Source organism: Macaca nemestrina, chromosome 1 (assembly GCF_043159975.1).
Source record: "Macaca nemestrina isolate mMacNem1 chromosome 1, mMacNem.hap1, whole genome shotgun sequence".
NCBI classification, from domain to species: Eukaryota; Metazoa; Chordata; class Mammalia; order Primates; family Cercopithecidae; genus Macaca; species Macaca nemestrina.
In genome coordinates this window covers 210429338-210447958 of record NC_092125.1, presented here as the reverse complement: position 1 = coordinate 210447958, position 18621 = coordinate 210429338, and the positions used below count along the sequence as shown (strand labels likewise).

Genomic DNA, 18621 nt, shown 5'->3' with positions numbered 1-18621 from the left:
GCCTTAGTTTCCTTTCTATAAAATAAGGATGATAATAAAGTCCCCTCTCACAGGGTTGATATGTGAGGACTGATGAACGAGTTAATTCGTATAAAGGGCTTCGGAGGTGGGGTGGTACAGAGTCAGTGCTGAATAAATAAAGAGCACATGCCAGGCACTGGGCCTGCAGCGCACCATTCTGGGGACACAGGAATGAAAAGACAGACAATGACACTGACATCATGTAGCTCACTGTCCAACAGAAAGAGACAAACACAAAACAAGTAAATAAATAAAATAATGTGGCTGTGATAAAGGCAAGGAAGAAAACCACAAGGTGACGAGACAGAGGGTGACGAGACAGCGTGCCTGAGTCTCAGTGCCTGAGTCAGCTGAGGCACTGACTCAGCTGAGGGGTCATGCAGGGAAAGCCCCCTGTAGGAGTTGACATTTAGGCCGAGGCATGGAGGAGGAGAAAAAGCCACCCAGGCAAAGAGCAGAAGAAGGTGGCCCAGCAGAGAAAATGGCAGGTGCAAAGGCCCTGAGGCAGGAAGAGATTGACATTTCAAGAACAGCAAGGAGAGCAGCGTAGCCGTGGCTGCGGCCAGGTGAACACAGAGATGACAGCAAGAAGAAGGTGGGGAAGCACCAGGGCAAAGGGGCTGGATTTTTTTTTTTTTTTTGAGATGGAGTCTAGCTGTGTCACCCAGGCCAGAGTGCAGTGGTGCGATCTCTACTTACTGCAAGCTCTGCCTCCCGGGTTCACACCATTCTCCTGCCTCAGCCTCCTGAGTAGCTGGGACTACAGGTGCCCGCCACCACGCCCGGCTATTTTTTTTTTTTTTTTTTTTTTTTTTTTTTGTATTTTTAGTAGAGACGGAGTTTCACTGTGTTAGCCAGGATGGTCTCCATCTCCTGACCTCGAGATCCACCCATCTCAGCCTCCCAAAGTGCTGGGATTACAGGCATGAGCCACCATGCCTGGCCAGGGGCTGGGTTTTATTCCAAGTGCAGTGGGTGGTTTTGGACAGCAGAGAGTTGTGATCTGATTTATGTCTTTATTTTATTTTATTGAAACAGAGTCTTACTCTGTCACCCAGGCTGGAGTGCAGTGGTATGATCTCAGCTCACTGCAACCTCCATGTCCCAGGTTTAAGTGATTCTCATGCCTCAGACTCTAGAGTAGCTGGGATTACAGGTGCCCACCACCACACTCAGGTAATTTTTTTTTTTTTTTTTTAGTAGAGGCAGGGTTTTGCCACGTTGGCCGGGCTGGTCTCAAACTCCTGACCTCAAGTGATCCGCCTGCCCTGGCCTCCCAAAGTGTTAGAATTATAGGCGTGAGCCACCAGGCTCAGCCTGATTTATATCTTTAAAACATCCCTCTAACTGCCCTGTGATCAACTATCTATGAACTGATCTAAATAGTTCTTGAAGCCACTAGTATTTTTAGCCAGTGCCCCCTCTGTGTGAAGCAAAACTTCCCTTTACTGGTCTTAAATTTACTTCTTTCGGGTTTCAAGGGGAGCCCCCTTCTGCCTCCTGTCTTAGGGTTACTGGCCCAACGTGAGATCTCTAGTAAAGGTTTTTACAGAGTGGGTGGGAGGAGGGCCTCCCAGTTTACACCTTACCTGGTCTATGATGTTTCATCACCTGTAAAATGAAAATAATGAGAGTGGCCACCTCAAGAGGCTTTGATGATGAAATGGGACACAGGTTGGCAGCAGGGAGTAATCAATATAGGCTAGCTTCCATGCAGATGACAATTATTGGTGATCAGGAGGAGGATGATAATGATAGGGATGTTGGTGATGGTGATGATGGTGATGATGGTGATGTTGATGGTGATGATGATGATGATAGGGATGTTGGTGATGGTGATGATGATGGTGATGGTTATGATGGTGATGGTAATGGTGATGATGATGGTGATGATGATGGTGATGATAATGATAGGGATGTTGGTGATGGTGATGATGATGGTGATGATGGTGATGGTGATGGTGATGATGATAGGGATGTTGGTGATGGTGATGATGGTGATGGTGATGATGATGGCGATGGTGATGATGGTGATGGTGATGATGATGGTGATGGTGATGATGGTGATGGTGATGATGATGGTGGGGATGTTGGTGATGGTAGGGATGTTGGCGATGGTGATGATGATGGTAGGGATGTTGGTGATGGTGATGGTGATGGTGATGATGATGGTAGGGATGTTGGTGATGGTGATGATGGTGGTGATGGTGATGATGGTGATGGTGATGATGGTGATGGTGATGATGGTGATGGTAAATGGTGATGATGATGATGATAATGATAGGGATGTTGGTGATGGTGATGATGGTGGTGATGGTGATGATGGTGTAGGTGATGATGGTGGTGATGGTGATGATGGTGATGGTGATGATGGTGATGATGATGGTGATGGTGATGATGGTGATGGTGATAGTGATGATGGTGATGGTGATGATGGTGATGATGATGGTGATGATGGTGATGATGATGGTGATGATGGTGACAGTGATGATGATGGTGATGATGATGGTGATGATGATGATGGTGATGATGGTGATGATGGTGATGATGGTGATGATGATGATGATGATGGGGATGATGATGATGATGGGGATGATGGGGATTCTGCTGTGTGATATTGGGTGAGTCAGTGAACCACATTTTCCATGTCTGTCAAATAAGGGTGTTGGGCCAGATGATCTGTGGGGGCCCATGCAGGTCTGATGTTCTAGAATTTTCTGGTTTAGGCTCTCTTTTCCTCCTTTCAGCCTGGGTTACCTTCTTCCCCTCAATTTTGGTGCTCCCTAGTGATGTATGATGAGAGATGCAGTATTATAGTAGAGAGAAAACTGACGTGGAGTCAGGAGGCCTGAGGTTCCAGCTGCACCATTTACAGTGGAGTCTTCATGGTGCATTTAACTTACACAAATGGTGCATTTAACTTAACACACTTTTTTTTTTTTTTTTTTTGAGACGGAGTCTCGCTCCGTCGCCCAGGCTGGAGTGCAGTGGCGCGATCTGGGCTCACTGCAAGCTCCGCCTCCCGGGTTTACGTCATTCTCCTGCCTCAGCCTCCCTCAGCTGGGACTACAGGCGCCCGCCACCTCGCCCAGCTAGTTTTTTGTATTATTTTTAGTAGAGACGGGGTTTCACTGTGTTAGCCAGGAAGGTCTCGATCTCCTGACCTCGTGATCCGCCCATCTCGGCCTCCCAAAGTGCTGGGATTACAGGCTTGAGCCACCGCGCCCGGCCTTTTTTTTTTTCTTTTTGAGACAGGGTCTTGCTCTGTCACCCAGGCTGGAGTGCAATGGTGTGATCTCGGCTCACTGCAACCTCCACTTCCTGGGTTCAAGTGATTCTCATGCCTCAGCCTCCTGAGTAGCTGGGGTTACAGATGCGTACCACCACACCTGGCTAATTTTTGTATTTTTCGTAGAGACAGTGTTTCACCATATTGCCCAGACTGGTCTCGAACTCCCGGCCTCAAGTGATCTGCCTACCTTAGCGTCCCAAAGTCCCGGGATTACAGGAGTGAGCCACTGCACCCAGCCTAATTTACAGACAGTTAAACATGCATGTAAAGGGAGGGGAGAGAGAGAGAGCACGTTGTGCATGAATCACTGCTACAGAGTCACACTCCCATTCCACTTGGTGAGCACTCACCCCTTGAGGGGGAATGGCACCTGCCAGGGTCCCCCTGCCGGTCCAAGTTCCTGCACATCCAGCCTCATGTGGGCTCTCATCTTGCTGAGTGTGATCCTGCTGTTCATAGGGTTTTTATGTGATGTGGCCCCAGATACAAGCCAACCATTTCACGTGTGGTGAGCGGAAGGTGCAGCTCTCTGTAACACCTGAGAAAAAAAGAACCTGCTCTATTAGCTGTCAGCTGCTAGAGGACCTTGCTTTCTGTTTCACTGGGAAACAGAAGCAATCAGAAAGAAAATTCCTCAGACTCCACCTCTCCCTTCACTCCCGCCTGTACCCGTGCCTGTTACCTGAACGCCTTGTGTGAATTCGAATTCTACACCCTCCACTGGGACACTGCCCTTCGTCCTCTCTCAACTCCTCCAGGACAACATTGAGCAATTCCTTGTGTCTCTCCCACAGCTCCAGGGGTCCCCCTCTTCTGCTGGCTCATTCACATCAGCACATTCAATCGACTGCAGTTCTCTCCATCTTACACACACACGCACACACATGCACACACGCACAAGACCATGCACACACACCCCCACCCCCACATCGCTATATTTCTTTGCTCCCCCTCCCAGGAAAACATCTCACAGAGTTTTCTGAATTGACCATCTTCATCCCTCCTTCCTTTTCTCTCTCCAGCTCTCTCTGTGGGGCTTTCACTTCCACCGCTCCACTGAAACCGCTCTTGTCAAGGTCATCGATGACCTCCTGCTGACAAACTCAACCATCCCGTCTCAGTCCTCAGCATCAGCGGTTGGCCAGCAATTGCGCCCTCCTCCCTGCTGGACTTCCTGACTATTTCTTCCTGGGGCCTCTCTCTCTGGGTCCTCCCACCTCACGGGATCCCTCTTCAGTTTCCTTTGCTGGTTCTCCCTCATGTCCCCAACTTGCACAGGCCGGAGTGCCCCAGAAGTCATCCCTGGGACCTCTCCTATTCCCTAGCCCACTCCTGGATGCCCTCACCCAGTCCCGAGGCTTTCATACATTCTCTCTGCGGATGGCTATAAATGAGTATCTCTAGCCCAGCCCCTCCCACTCGACTCCAGGCTCACATGTCTCCAGTCAGATATCCAACAGGAACCCAAACTGGATATATCCACAGCTGAACTCTTCATTTTGCCTCCAAACTTAATCATCCCCGGGTCTTTCCATCCCAGCAAAAGGCAACTCCCTCCTTCCATTGTTCAGGTCACAACTTGGGCTGTCCTTGACTCCGCTTTCTTACACCCCCAACTGACCCATCACGAATAACGTGCGTTCCACCTTCCAAAGCTTCCACGATCTCACCATCTCAACCATTCCTACCTGTGGCCAAAGCACCACCATTTCTTGCCTGGAGTTGTGTAAGAGCCTCCCAGTGACGTTCCCTGCTTTCATCCTAGCACTCCCTGCCGCCTTTATACCCCATAGAATAGCCAATGTGATCTTTTTATTTATTCATTTATTATTATAGTTATTGTTATTATTATTTTGGAGACAGAGTCTCGCTCTATCTCCCAGGCTGGAGTACAGTGGTGCAGTCTCGGCTCACTGCAAACTCCGCCTCCTGGGTTTAAGCAATTCTCATGCCTTAGCCTCCCAAGTAGCTAGGATTACAGGCCCTTGCCACCACACCCTGCACCCAGCTAATTTTTGTATTTTTAGTAGAGACGGAGTTTCATCATGTTGGCCAGGCTGGTCTTGAACTCCTGACCTCAGATGATCTGCCCGCCTCGGCCTCCCAAAGTCCTGAGATTACAAGCATGAGCCACCGCGCCTGGCCAATGTGATCTTTTTAAAACATGAGTCAAATTACTTCCTTCCTCTCTTCAAATCCCCCAGTGGCTCCCTTCTCACTCAGAAAAAATCTTAACACTGCTCTGTGGCCTAGAAAGTCCTACCTGAACTGTACACACCCCTCCCCACCTTACCTCCTGTTGCTTTTCCCTCCCTTGCCCAAGCCACACTGGCCTCCCTGCTGTTCTTTGAGCAGCCAAGCACAGTCACACTTCCGGGCCTTCTCCCCTGTATTCCCTCTGCCTAGAGGAGATAACTGCCCCTGCCCATTTATCCATGACAGGGCTTACTTCCGCTCATCACTAGACAAGCTCTCTCTGGCCATCCTATTACACATACAATAGCACCCTAATCCTCTCTCACGTCTCCCACTGTCTAGCCCCCTCTCCTGCTTGACTTTTCTTCATGGCATTCATCACTGTAGAACTGACCTTTGTTTACTGTATGTCTCTCCCATTAGAATGTTCTAGTCCTTATCATCAGCAGAGACTTTGTTTCATCTTCTGCTGTAGCTGGAGTGCCTGGCTCATTCACGGTAGGTGTTGAATAAATATACGTTAAGTAGATGAAAGCGTTTGCATAACTGGGAAGCTATTTGTTGGTGTCCACTGCACTCCAGCCTGGGCGACAGAGTGAGACCCTGTCTCAATAATAATAATAATAATATTGGTGAGGCCTGGGTGCGATGGCTGATGCCTGTAATCCCACTACTTTGGGAGGCTGAGGTGGGTGGATTGCTGGAACCCAGGACTTCAAAACCAACCTGGGCAACATGGTGAGACCCTGTCTCTACAAAAAAATGTTAAAAAGTAGCCATGTATGGTGGCACGTGCCTGTGGTCCCAGCTATTCATGTGGCTGAAGTGGGAGGATCGCTTGAGCCCAGGAAGTCAAAGCTACAGTGAATCATGATCATACCACTGCACTCCAGCCTGGCAGTCTGAGGGAGACTGCTTCTGTGTTGGTGAGGATGTGGGTAGTTGGAGAGTCCCAAGCATTATCAGTGAAAGGTTGAATTGCTATGGCCCTAGTGTGAGGCAAGTCCTTTGACTCCTGAATCCTCAGTCTAGGAATTTACCCTCAGGTAATTCTTACCCAATGGCAAAAAGATGCAGGGCTGTTCACAGAACTTTTTTTGTTTTCATAATAGTGAAAAATTGGAAATGTCACCAATGTCCAACCATGCAAGGGTTGGTTGTTAAAATTATGATAGAGCCATATAATGAATACTAAGGGGCCATCAAAGATGATATTGTGAAAGGATACTTCATGAAACTTGAGAATAGGTTTATAATATATTATTAAGTGAACATTTTTTAAAAAACTAACAGGCCAGGCGTGGCACCTCATGCCTGTAATCCCAGCACTTTGGGAGGCCGAGGTGGGCTGATCACCTGAGGTCAGGAGTTCAAGACCAGCCTGGCCAACATGGTGAAACCCCATCTCTACTAAAAATACAAAAATAAGCCAGGCGTGGTGGCGTGTGCCTGTAATCCCAGCTACCGAGAAGGCTGAGGCAGGAGAATCGCTGGAACCTGGGAGGCAGAGGTTGCAGTGAGCCGAGATCACACCACTGTACTCCAGCCTGGGCGACAGAGCAAGACTCCATCTCAAAGAAAAAAAAAAAAATTCAGAGCAACATGTAAAGTGTGATATCATTCTTGTATACACATACCTGTATGTGTTCAGACCCAGGAAGCTATTTAGGAAGAGGACACCAACACGTTTAAAATGTGGTGGTTTCCATTGTTGAATCGAGCTAGTGGAGGGTGTAGGGGGGTTCACTGTGTTATTCTTTCAACCTTTCTGTATGTTTAAAAAATCTGGGCCAGGCACAGTGGCTCACACCTGTCATCCCAGCACTTCGGAAGGCCAAGGCAGGCCTTGGCAGGATTGCTTGAGCCAGGAGTTTGACACCAGCCTGGGCAACATGGAGAAACCCCATCTCTACAAAAAAAATATAAAAATTCGCCAGGCATGGTGGTGTGCACCTGTAGTCCCAGACTCAGGAGGCTGAGGTGGGAGGATTGCTTGAGCCTGGAAGGTTGAGGCTGCAGTGAGCCAAGACTTCACCATTGCACTCCAGCCTGGGTGACAGAGTGAGGCCCTGTTTCAAGAAAGAAAGAAGGAAGGAAGGAAGGAAGGAAGGAAGGAAGGAAGGAAGGAAGGAAGGAAGGAAGGAAGGAAGGAAGGAAGGAAGGAAGGAAGGAAAGAAGGAAGGAAGGAAGGAAAGAAAAGAAAAATCTAGTCAGGTGTGGTGGCTCACGTCTGTGGTCTCAGCACTTTGGGAGGCTGAGGCAGGAGAACCACTTGATGCCAAGAGTTTGAGACTGGCTTGAGCAATGTAGTGAGATCCAGCCTCTAAAAAAAAATTAGCCAGATGTGGTGGCAAATGCCTGTGGTCCCAGTAGCTCTGGAGGCTGAGGTGAGAGGACTGCTTGAGCCCAGGAGGTCAAGGCTGCAGTGAGCCCTGATTGTGCCACTGCACTCCAGCCTGGGTGACAGAGTGAGACCCTGTCAAGAAAGAAAGGAAGAAGGGAAGGGAAGGGAGAAAAAGAGAGAGAGAGAGAGAGGGAAGGAGGGAGGGAGGGAGGAAAGGAGAGAGAGAGAAAGAAAGATCTTACAATAAAAAATTGAAAGACCTGTAATCCCAGCACTTTGGGAGGCTGAGGCCGGTGGATCGCTTGAGGTCAGGAGTTCGAGACCAGCCTGGCCAATGTGGGGAAATCCCGTCTCTACTAAAAATACAAAAATTAGCTGGGTGTGATGGCATGTGCCTGTAATCCCAGCTAGTTGGATGACTGAGGCAGGAGAATCGCTTGAACCCAGGAGGCAGAGGTTATAGTGAGCCAAGATCATGCCACTGCACTCTAGTCTGGGCGACAGAGTGAGACTCCGTCTCAAAAAAAAAATTTTTTTTTTGAAAGAAAATATGGTTATTTGGGGGTAGAGGGATTTGGGGAAATAGTTTTTCCTCTTTGCACATCATGTATTTTATTTACTTTCCTATAAGGAGCATCTACCACTTTTACAAAACTAATGAATTGATATCAAAATAAAATACAGCTCTTGTCACACAAAACGTTTAAATTAAAATTTTTAAAAAAGTTGTCTTGATAGTTTAAAAAGATGGAAGACAACACAAATACCTGTAAGCAGAGAACTGAGTAAGTAAATTATAGTAGTCATACAAACATTGTACCCTCGTTTAAAAATACGTTATAGCCGGGCGCGGTGGCTCAAGCCTGTAATCCCAGCACTTTGGGAGGCCGAGACGGGTGGATCACGAGGTCAGGAGATCGAGACCATCCTGGCTAACACGGTGAAACCCCGTCTCTACTAAGAAATACAAAAAACTAGCCGGGCGAGGTGGCGGGCGCCTGTAGTCCCAGCTACTTGGGAGGCTGAGGCCGGAGAATGGCGTGAACCCGGGAGGCGGAGCTTGCAGTGAGCTGAGATCCGGCCACTGCACTCCAGCCTGGGCTACAGAGTGAGACTCCGTCTCAAAAAATAAAAAAAATAAAAAAAATAAAAATACGTTATAGAAAAGATATTTACAGTAATTTGGTAAGTGAAAAAACAGGTCATAAAACAGACTGTAGAGTATTAACCCATTTTTGAAAAAATATATATATATGTTGCCCACCCATAGAAAAAACTGGAAATATCCATGCCAAAATGTTCACAGTGGTTTTCTTTGGGAAATGGAATGACAGGTGTTTTTTCCTCCCTTCCTTTTGCTTATTTATATGTCATAAATCGGTTTTATCCAATAGAACTTTCTGTGATGATGGAAATATTTTCTATCTGCCTTGTTCAATATTATTATAGCCACTAACCACATAGGAAGTACTTCACATATGGCTAGTTGGCCGGGCCCTGTGGCTCATGTCTCTAATCCCAGCACTTTGGGAGGTCCAGGTGGGCGGATCACTTGAGCCCAGGAGTTTGAGACCAGCCAGGGCAACACAGCAAAACCCTGTCTCTACAAAAAAAATACAAAAATTAGCTGGGTATGGTGGTGTGTGGCTGTAGCCCCAGCTGCTTGGGAGGCTGAGGAGGAAGGATCGCCTGAGCCCAGGACATTGAGGCTGCAGTGAGCCATGATCGCACCACTGCACTCCAGTCTGGGCAACACAGCAAGACCCTACCTCAAAACAAAATAAATAAATAAATGTGGCTAGTGAGACTGAAAAATGAAATTTTTATTGTATTGAATTCTAATTAATTTAAACTTAAGTGGCCACATGTGGCTAGTAGTTACTGCATTGGACAGCATAGGTCTCAAGTGTTTACCAAGAACACACATACTGGCTTTGCAAAGAGAGAAAAAGAGCTTTCCTTCCTTTTTTTTTTTTCCTTGTGTGTTTATTTGTTCTGCCCTGGGTTCTTGAAGAGCTCCTTTCAAATCCCAGGGAGAGGCAGTGAATTCAAGGGCTTTGCAAACTGTTAAGTGCTGTACTCAGGAGATGCTGCTGTATGAGACTTTTTTTCCCTTTGCCTGGAACCCTTTTTCTCCTCTCCTTACGGGCTCCCAACTAAGATAGAGCCCTGACCAGAGAAAGCATCTTTGGGTGGTCTCTCCAAGGGGAAGAGAGTATCCTGGGGTCTGGCCCCTGAAGCTAAGGCCCTCTCCTGAAAAGACTTTCCAGCATTCATTCACTCATCTATTCATTCAACAACCATTACTAGCCCTCCTCCTTCTCACCAGTGGCTGCACTAGGCCCTGGGTACAGTGGGGTGGCTTAAAGTCTAGGCTTTGGGAGGTATGGAGTGGTAACTCACAGGGCTGGGACACAGAAGGCCAGCTCAGCCACCTGTGGGCATGCCCCTTAATTTTCCTAAATCTCTATTTTTCTCTTCTGTAAAAGCAGGAAAATAGTGACACTGTCTTGCCAATCCCATAGGGTCAATCAGGGCTGGGAAAGTGAATTACAGAGGGCTGCAGAGATATTCGTGATTAAAGAATATGCTTTCCTGGGAGAATAAGTGGGTCGTGACAGCCAGCTCCAATGCCCATGTAGATATTATTATTAATAATATTTTATCGGCCAGGTGTGGTGGCTCACGCCTGTAATCCCAGCACTTTGGGAGGCCAAGGCAGGCGGACCACAAGGTCAGGAGATTGAGACCATCCTGGCTAACATCTCTATTAAAAATATAAAAAATTAGCCGGGCGTGGTGGCACGCGCCTGTAGTCCCAGCTACTCTGGAGGCTGAGAATTGCTTCAACCTGGGAAGCGGAGGTTGCATTGAGCCAAGATTGTACCACTGCACTCCAGCCTGGGCAACAGAGCGAGACTCCGTCTCAAAAATAAATAAATAAATAAATAAATAAATAAATAAATAAATAAATTGTATCACAACATATCACAGTTTAAGAGTAGTTAAAATATCAACCTTAAGGAAACCAGGAAAAGGGTGTTATCATTCATCCATACAGCATTTGTTGATTCTCACTGAAGTTCCAGGCCAAGGTGGGGTAGGGGATCAGTCTGGGAATACAGGCCTGGGTCATGGCCTTGCCCTTGGGGACCTCACATGGGAGAAAGACACATAAGGGAATAGCCCCTTTTTATTCATTCATTCCTCTGGCATATGCCAGCCCTCTGGGGACATAATGAAAGACATCCACAGCCTTGCTCTCCGGAAGCCTTTAAAGGAAGTGGGGAGGCAGATATTCCTCAAATAGCCACTCAAATACATAATGATAAACGGTGATAAGAGTTAAGGAGAGGAAGTACAGAGTGCTCTGAAGACATCACGGGGGACCTTGATGTACTTGGTGGTGGGAGGGTCAGAGACGGCATCTCCGGGGAGGTCAGCATCTGAAGGAGTTGAATAAGGACTGATAGGGTGAGGAAAGAGGGTCCAGGAGGCAGAAACAGCTTGTGCCAAGGCCCTGAGCTGGGAGAGGGCAGGGTGCTTGTGAGGCCAGTGTGGCTGGAACCCGGCTGGCAGAAGGAAGTGGTGCGTCATGCAGCTGAGGCTCTAGTGGACCATACTTAGGAGCCAGTGAAGGCTTCAGGGAAGGACAGTGAGGACAGCTGTCCATTCTGGATGGGACACTGGAGGGGCAGAGTGGGCGAGGCATGGGCACAATGACAGCTGGTGCCAGGGAGGCAGCAGTGGGGTGGAGAGAAGGGGAGAGTGGGTGCATAATGAGCATGATGGCAGCCTGTGCCAGGGAGACAGCAGGGGATTGAGAGAAGGGGAGAAATTTGAGGGCTGCTTGGGAGGTAAGTGGGGCAAGACGTGGGGTTGGATTGGCCCTGGGAGAGGTGGCAAGAGAGGTCCCAGTGGGTAAGCTCTGTGACCCAGGAAGGGCTGGCTAAAGCTGACCTGGGGAAGGCCTCCCAGATGGGGCGAATCTCCCCGGCATGGTGAAATAGGTTGCAGCACCCCTGGTGGACAGAAAGGAGAAAGACAGTCTATCCCTGGCGAGAAGAAATTCAGCTGGGAATTGTCAGTGAAATGAAACTAACATTGAGTATGGACCGTGTACCAAGCCCTTTCTAAGTGCTTTACCTTCATCACCTCGTTTAATCCTCCCAACAACTCTACAAGGTCAGTGGTATTATCACTCTCATTTTACAGACGAGGAAGCTGAGGCTCAGAGAGGCGCTGCCACTGAGATGTGGACTCCAGGAAGCCTGACCCTATCCTGCCTTTTAATCATGGCTCTTGTGGTTTGGGATGATTAGAACCTGAGAGAGTTGGAGAGGGGAAGGAGAGGGTTGAGTCTGAGGCTAAGAGATGGGCTGGGACCAAATCCCGGGCGGCTGCTGGTGTTAGATTTGGGGGTGTTGACATCATTGCAGATGAGTGGGTAGCACATTCTTAGGGAGAAGGTGGTGGGATCACGTGTGCTTTTCTGAGAAGTCACTCTGGGATGGGGCAGAGAGGAAGTAAAAAACAACAGAGGAGAGACAGTGAAGCAGGGCGTGGGTATGAGGCCAGGGCAGCAGGGCTCTGGGAAGGGTGAACACCAGGCAGACAGTTCCAAGGAAGATCTAACAGGTGACTGGGTGGTGGGAGGTGAGGGGTGAACAATCAAACGTGGGTAAAGGGTCACATTGCTTTTATTCATTGACTCAGCAAACTTTTTTTTTTTTTTTTGAGACGGAGTCTTGCTCTGTCGCCCAGGCTGGAGAGCAGTGGCTCCATCTCGGCTCACTGCAACCTCCACCTCCTGGGTTCAAGCGATTCTCCTGCTTCAGCCTCCCAAGTAGCTGGGATGACAGGCGCGCACCACCATGCCCAGCTAATTTTGTATTTTTTTTTTCTTTGAGATGGAGTTCTTGCTCTGTCGCCAGGCTGGAGTGCAGTGGCGCGATCTCAGCTCACTACAACCTCCACCTCCTGGGTTCAAGCAATTCTCTTGCCTCAGCCTCCCAAGTAGCTGGGACTACAGGTGAGTGCCACCATGCCCAGCTAATTTTTGTACTTTTAGTAGAGATGGGGTTTCACCCTTTTGGCCAGAATGGTCTCAATCTCTTGACCTCGTGATCTGCCCGCCTCGGCCTCCCAAAGTGCTGGGATTACAGGCGTGAGCCACCATGCCCGGCCAATTTTTATATTTTTTAGTAGAGATGGAGTTTCACCATGTTGGCCAGGCTGGTCTCGAACACCTGACCTCAAGTGATCTGCCTGCCTCAGCCTCCCAAAGTGTTGAGATTACAGGTGTAAGCCATGTGCCTAGCCCACTTAGCAAACCTTTGTTGAGCACCTACTATGTGCCAGGTCTCGAACAAAGTGCTAAGATCGTAGAGAAGAAGGATGGGATTGCTGGCCAAGAAGGGATATGGGAAACCTGGGAGAGGAGAAAAGAAGGGAGGACAGTTATGGATCTGGCTGGGGATGTACCGAGTTGGCGGGGCAGGGGACAGCCAAGGGACAACAGCCAAGGGGCAGCTGAACACATGGTCTGGGACTCAGAAAAGAGGTAGAATTTGAGATGCAGGATTTTGAAAATCAAATCTTGAGCACAACTTGATAAACTTACTGAAAATCGTTGACTTGTACCCTTAAAGTGAGTGAATTGTATGATCTATAAATAATACCTGGATGAAGTTTTAAAAATACAATTAGGAAAAACCCAAGAAGTCTCAAAGTTCCTAGGAAATCGTGAAACAAGGAGGGAGAAAACATTCCAGTCAGAGGGCAGAGGGCGTGAGTGAAACCTGGGGACCTGGCTGGAGTGGGCATGGGGTGTGGCTGAAGCCAGGGGCTCTTAGCAGGGATGGAAGATGGAGCTGCAGCCTCGCTCTTTAGTGGGTTGTACCAGTCATGTCACTGAGCACTGACGCTGCAGTCTGCATCTTGGAGCAAATCAATCCTCCAACAACCCCAGAAGAAGGGATGCCAGATGAGGAAACTGAGGTTCAGAGAGGTTAAGCAGTTTACCCAGTCACATTGCTATTAAAAAGGTGTAATTTTTTTTTTTTTTTTGATATGGAGTCTCGCATTGTTGCCCAGGCTGGAGTGCAATGGCACAATCTCGGTTCACTGCAACCTCTGCTTCCTGGGTTCAAGCGATTCTCGTGTCTCAGTCTCCTGAGTAGCTGAGATTACAGGTGCCCGCCACCATGCCGGGCTAATTTTTCTATTTTTAGTAGAGACTGGGTTTCACCATGTTGGCCAGGCTGGTCTCGAACTCCTGACCTCGTGATCCACCCACCTCGGCTTCCCAAAGTGCTGGGATTACAGGCATGAGCCACCACGCGCGGTTTGAGGATGTAGAATCTGAGATCCATCCGCTCCAGAGTTTGGGATCTTGGGTAACAGTTTCGCCGCGTTTAACAAACGTCCCGGGCCTGGAGCTGAGACACTGGCGCTTCTATGGCGCCATCTGCTGGTCAAAAGGTAGAGCTCAACCGGCGACGGAAAGGCGTTGGTTCCCAGGCTTGACAGGATTCCCTTCCGCCCTCTTCTCAATTCTGTTTCTCCCAACAACCCTGAGTGGGTGGTAGGCAGGAATTGTCCAGCCTTATCTTACCAATGAGGAGGCCAAGGCTTGGCGAGGAGAGACAACTTCTCAAAGATGATCCAGAGGAGTAGAGGAGGCCCCGGGATTCAAACCCCACTCCGTGAGGTGCTCTCCACCTCCCGCTGTCCTCAGTGTGGACTTAGGTCCCAGAGCATCTGCACCCCCTGAGGGGGCGAGGCCAGTCCCCTCCCTGGCTGGCTTGTAGATGGCGACACAGGTTCAGGTAGCGGCCTGACCTACCCAGCTCTGTCTCTGGGGTAGGGTTTGACCTGATGCAGGTTTGAGCCTGTATCAGGCTCTGTGGGGAGTTAGGGCAGGGTTTTCAAGGCTGAGCAGAAAGCTTCCACCCCAACCCTCCACTGGGGACTCCAAGCAGGTGACATTTCTGTTTGGGAGCTGGCTGCCCCTTCCCTGTCCCCAGCCCTTCAGGAATTCTGGGTCTCAGACTCCGCAACCAGGGAGAGGAGAGAGACAGGAGGCCCAGGCAGAAGTGCAGGGACAGTAGGCTGAGAGAAGGAGGGGCATGGGGGTGGGGCCAGAGCAAGGCCACAGCGAATGACTGTGACAGCAACTGTGCTAAGCAGAGCTGCCACTGTGAAGGGACAAGTGCTGCAAAGGTGCTTTTTGGGAATTAGGAGCCTTAACCTTCTCTGTGGTGCTGAGAGGCGGGGAGGATCATGACCCTCATTGACAGTGGAGGAGCAGTATCTGGGAGCTTGAGTGATGTGCCCAGGGTCACATGGCCAGTGAATATGAAGTCAGAGTCACAACCCAGGGAGTTGTGACTCCCAGAAGGAGGGGACTGATGGGAAGCAGAGTGAAGGAGCAAAGGACTGACTATTGGGGCGGCCATCAGGCTGGAAGTGGGGAACAAAGGCATCCGGCTGCGGGGCCGTCCCATGGCTGCCATCGTGTGTATGAGTGTGTATGTGTGCCAGGGAGGGAGAGTGTCTGAGAGTCTCAGTTGTCAAATCTTGGTGACACCCTGGTGGCATGGGTTGTCTGACTGTGGCTGAGCAATCTGTGTTGTTGAGGGGCCAGGAAGGCTTCTTCTCTCCCCCAAGGAAGTCTGGGTCAACTTTGAGTCATCCTTCCGAGCACATCTTAAAAGTCACCTCTCCTGGGGAGCCCTCCTGGATTGCTAAAATGGGGTCGAATTCCCATGTTACACGCTTGCAATGCTTCTCCTGCCAAGGACCCATCATAAGTGTAAGTGGTTAAATATTTGTATTTGCCCGGTAGAAGCCCTGTGTTCTGACCCAGTTGGAGCTGGTAGTAGGCACATGCCAGGACTTTAGATAAAACCAGATGTGCAGGGGCAGGTTGCAGAGGGAAACCCTGGCTCTGAAAATTCGTTGTCTCCTGAGTTCCAGGCTGTGGGTTTTATTGAGAGAACGGAGACTGCTGGTGAATTCCCAAGGGGGTTAATTGTTCAAGCCAGCTTTCATTGTGTCTGCTTAATATTCTTCTCTCCAAGCTTCCCACCAGACTGCAAAAGCTGAGGTGACTGCCTTGACCCTACTGTGTCTCTAGAACTTAAAGCCCTGTGGATGGTTCTGGCACTTAACAAACACATATTAAAGGAAAGAATGAATCAGTGAAGCATGGGTTTGGGTGTCGGGCTGGGTAAACCAGGTTTGTGAGTGAGGGGATGAGGGGATGGGACCCAAGCAGGGCTGGCATGGGTGGCAGCAGAGAACCACAAAACCACGAGTGGTTACCTATGTGATGGTACCTCCTGGAGTTGTTCAGAGCAGTGCACAGCCTGTGGTAGGGGGCTGGCTTCTCTTAAACGCAGTTTGGGGAAGAAGAGCCTGACAATAGATTTTCAGGAACTGGGGAGACCAGAAGGTGCCCTGATTCCCTTCCTCCCTGATCTCCCCTGGCACCAGCTCCTTGCTCAGCCTCCTTGCTTCTCCAATGTCTTGCAGCTGCAACATTCTGAACAGCAGTCCAGCTGTGAGGGGAGGTGCCCATGGCAGGCCTCAGCTGACCCCGGAGAGGCCGTTAAGACTTGGCTATCGCCTCCACAGTTGCTCAGAGGCAGGTGAGTCTGGTTCTCTGACTCTCCCTCCTAGAGGTGGGCACTGAAGTCAGGCCCAGGGGATGGGAAGGAAAGAGACCAGGGCTGGAGAAGGCAGCCAGCATGTCCCACTTCCTCCCCAACTGCCACTCCAGGTGGTGACCCAGGTGACTGGGTCTCTTTGTCCCCCTCCCTCCCAGACACCCGCCTTGCCCTGGGTTCTCAGGAAAGTGGGGAGGCTAAGCAGCTCATTCCAGGCAGTTGCACAAACCGCCCGACCAGGCGCCTGGCCAGATGCTGCCCCAGACACCTCCCTCCAGGCTGTCATCCTCCACATCACTGGGACCAGTAGTAAGGGAAATAGAAAGCTCCCCAATGCCCTCCACCTGCAGCCCAGGCCTGATCCTGAGGCATGGCTGGCTCAGAGACAGTGACAGTGGGGTCAGAGGGTATGAGACAGAGTCTCCATCTACCAGAAACAGGCAAGTGAGCCCCAGCCTCCTCGTCTGGAATGAGGGACAACAATAGTACCTATTTCATAGTAAAGTTTCGGGAACATAGGTGTTCAATAAATGACAGATGGCTACCATCACTGATTACCAACGTTATAAAACTATAAACAGAGAAGGGTGGCTTTGTAAGAAGAAGAGAACAGATCACTCTCTTTCCACCATGTGAGGACCCAGCAAGAAGGTGGCTGTCTGCAAGCCCAGGGAGAGAGCCCTCACCAGGAATCTGCTGGCACCTTAATCTTGGACTTCCCAGCCTCCACAACTGTAAGAAATAAATGTATGTTGTTTAAGCCACCCAGTTTGTGGTATTTTGTTATAGCAGTCCTAGCTGATTAAAAAATACTGTCTCCTATAACCTATGAGTTTTGTTTCAAAGCACTTAACACAATCTATAATTATACATCTACCTTTGCAATTTATCTTTTTAAATTTTATTTTGTTTTATTATTTTTGGGGGATGGAGTCTCACTCAGTTGCCCAGGCTGGAGTGCAGTGGCATGATCTCGGCTCACCGCAACTTTCACCTCCTGGGTTCAAGCAATTCTCCTGTCTCAGGCTCTGAGTAGCTGGGGTAGGTGTGCACCACCATGCCTGGCTAATTTTTGTATTTTTAGTAGAGACGGGGTTTCACCACGTTGGCCAGGCTGATCTCGAACTCCTGACTTCAGGTGATCCTCCTGCCTCAGCCTCCCAAAGTGCTAGGACCCGGCCTGTGCAATTTATCTTTTTAAGTTTTTCCTGAAGTATAACAAACACAAAAACACACAAATCCTGTGTACAGCTCAATACACCTTCACAAAATGAACCCATCTGCATAACCTGCCCCTAGGTCAAGAAGTGAACATAACCAGCTCCCCAGAAGCCTCCTTGTGACGCCTCCTCATCACTACCTCTCCCTGGAGGTAGCTATCGGATAATCATTCATGTAGTTATCAATGTGGGTGTCATCTGTGTCCTCAATGGATTATTTTCTTAGGGCTGCTGTAACAAATTGCTACAGCCTTGGTAGCTGAAAGCAACAGAAACTTATTCTCTCATGGTTCTGCCAGAAGTCTGAAATCAAGGTGGGCTGGGCACAGTGGCTTGTACCTATAATCCCGGCACTTTGGGAGGCTGAGGTGGGAGGATTGCTTGAGCCCAGGAGTTTGAGACCAGCCTGGGCAACATGGTGAAACACCATCTCTACAAAAAAAAAAATACAAAAAATAGCCAGCCTGTAGTCCCAACTACTTGAGGGGCTGAGGCAGGAGGATTGCTTGAGTCCGGGAGGTGGAGGTTGCAATGTGCTGAGATCACACCATTGTACTCCAGCCTGGGTGATGGAGGGCCTAAAGGAGGATCCATTCCATGCATTTCTAACTTTTGGTGGCTGCTGGCAAAATCCTTGGCATTTTGTGGAGTGCCCCTGCCCTCCAGTCTCTGCTTCTGTCTTCACAAGGCCTTTTCCTCTGTGAATCTGTGTACTCTTTTGTCTCTTATCAAGATACTCTCATTGGATTTCGGGCCCACCCTAATCCAGCATGATTTTATTTTGATCCTTATCTTAATTACATCTGCAAAGACCCTGTTTTCAAGTAAGGTCATATTCTGAAGTTCTAGGTGGACATGCATTTTTGGGAGACACGC

General features: G+C 49.2%; 1 long non-coding RNA gene across 1 annotated transcript; it reads left to right on the top strand.

Annotated features, from left to right (window-relative positions):
- Positions 1-2039: 2039 nt before the first annotated feature.
- On the top strand, positions 2040-17337 carry LOC105495200 (myelodysplastic syndrome 2 translocation-associated protein). Its single transcript, XR_011607627.1, has 5 exons — positions 2040-2192; positions 4336-4449; positions 15759-15963; positions 16392-16507; positions 17107-17337. It is a non-coding gene; the product is annotated as a myelodysplastic syndrome 2 translocation-associated protein (long non-coding RNA).
- The last annotated feature ends 1284 nt before the right edge of the window (positions 17338-18621 follow it).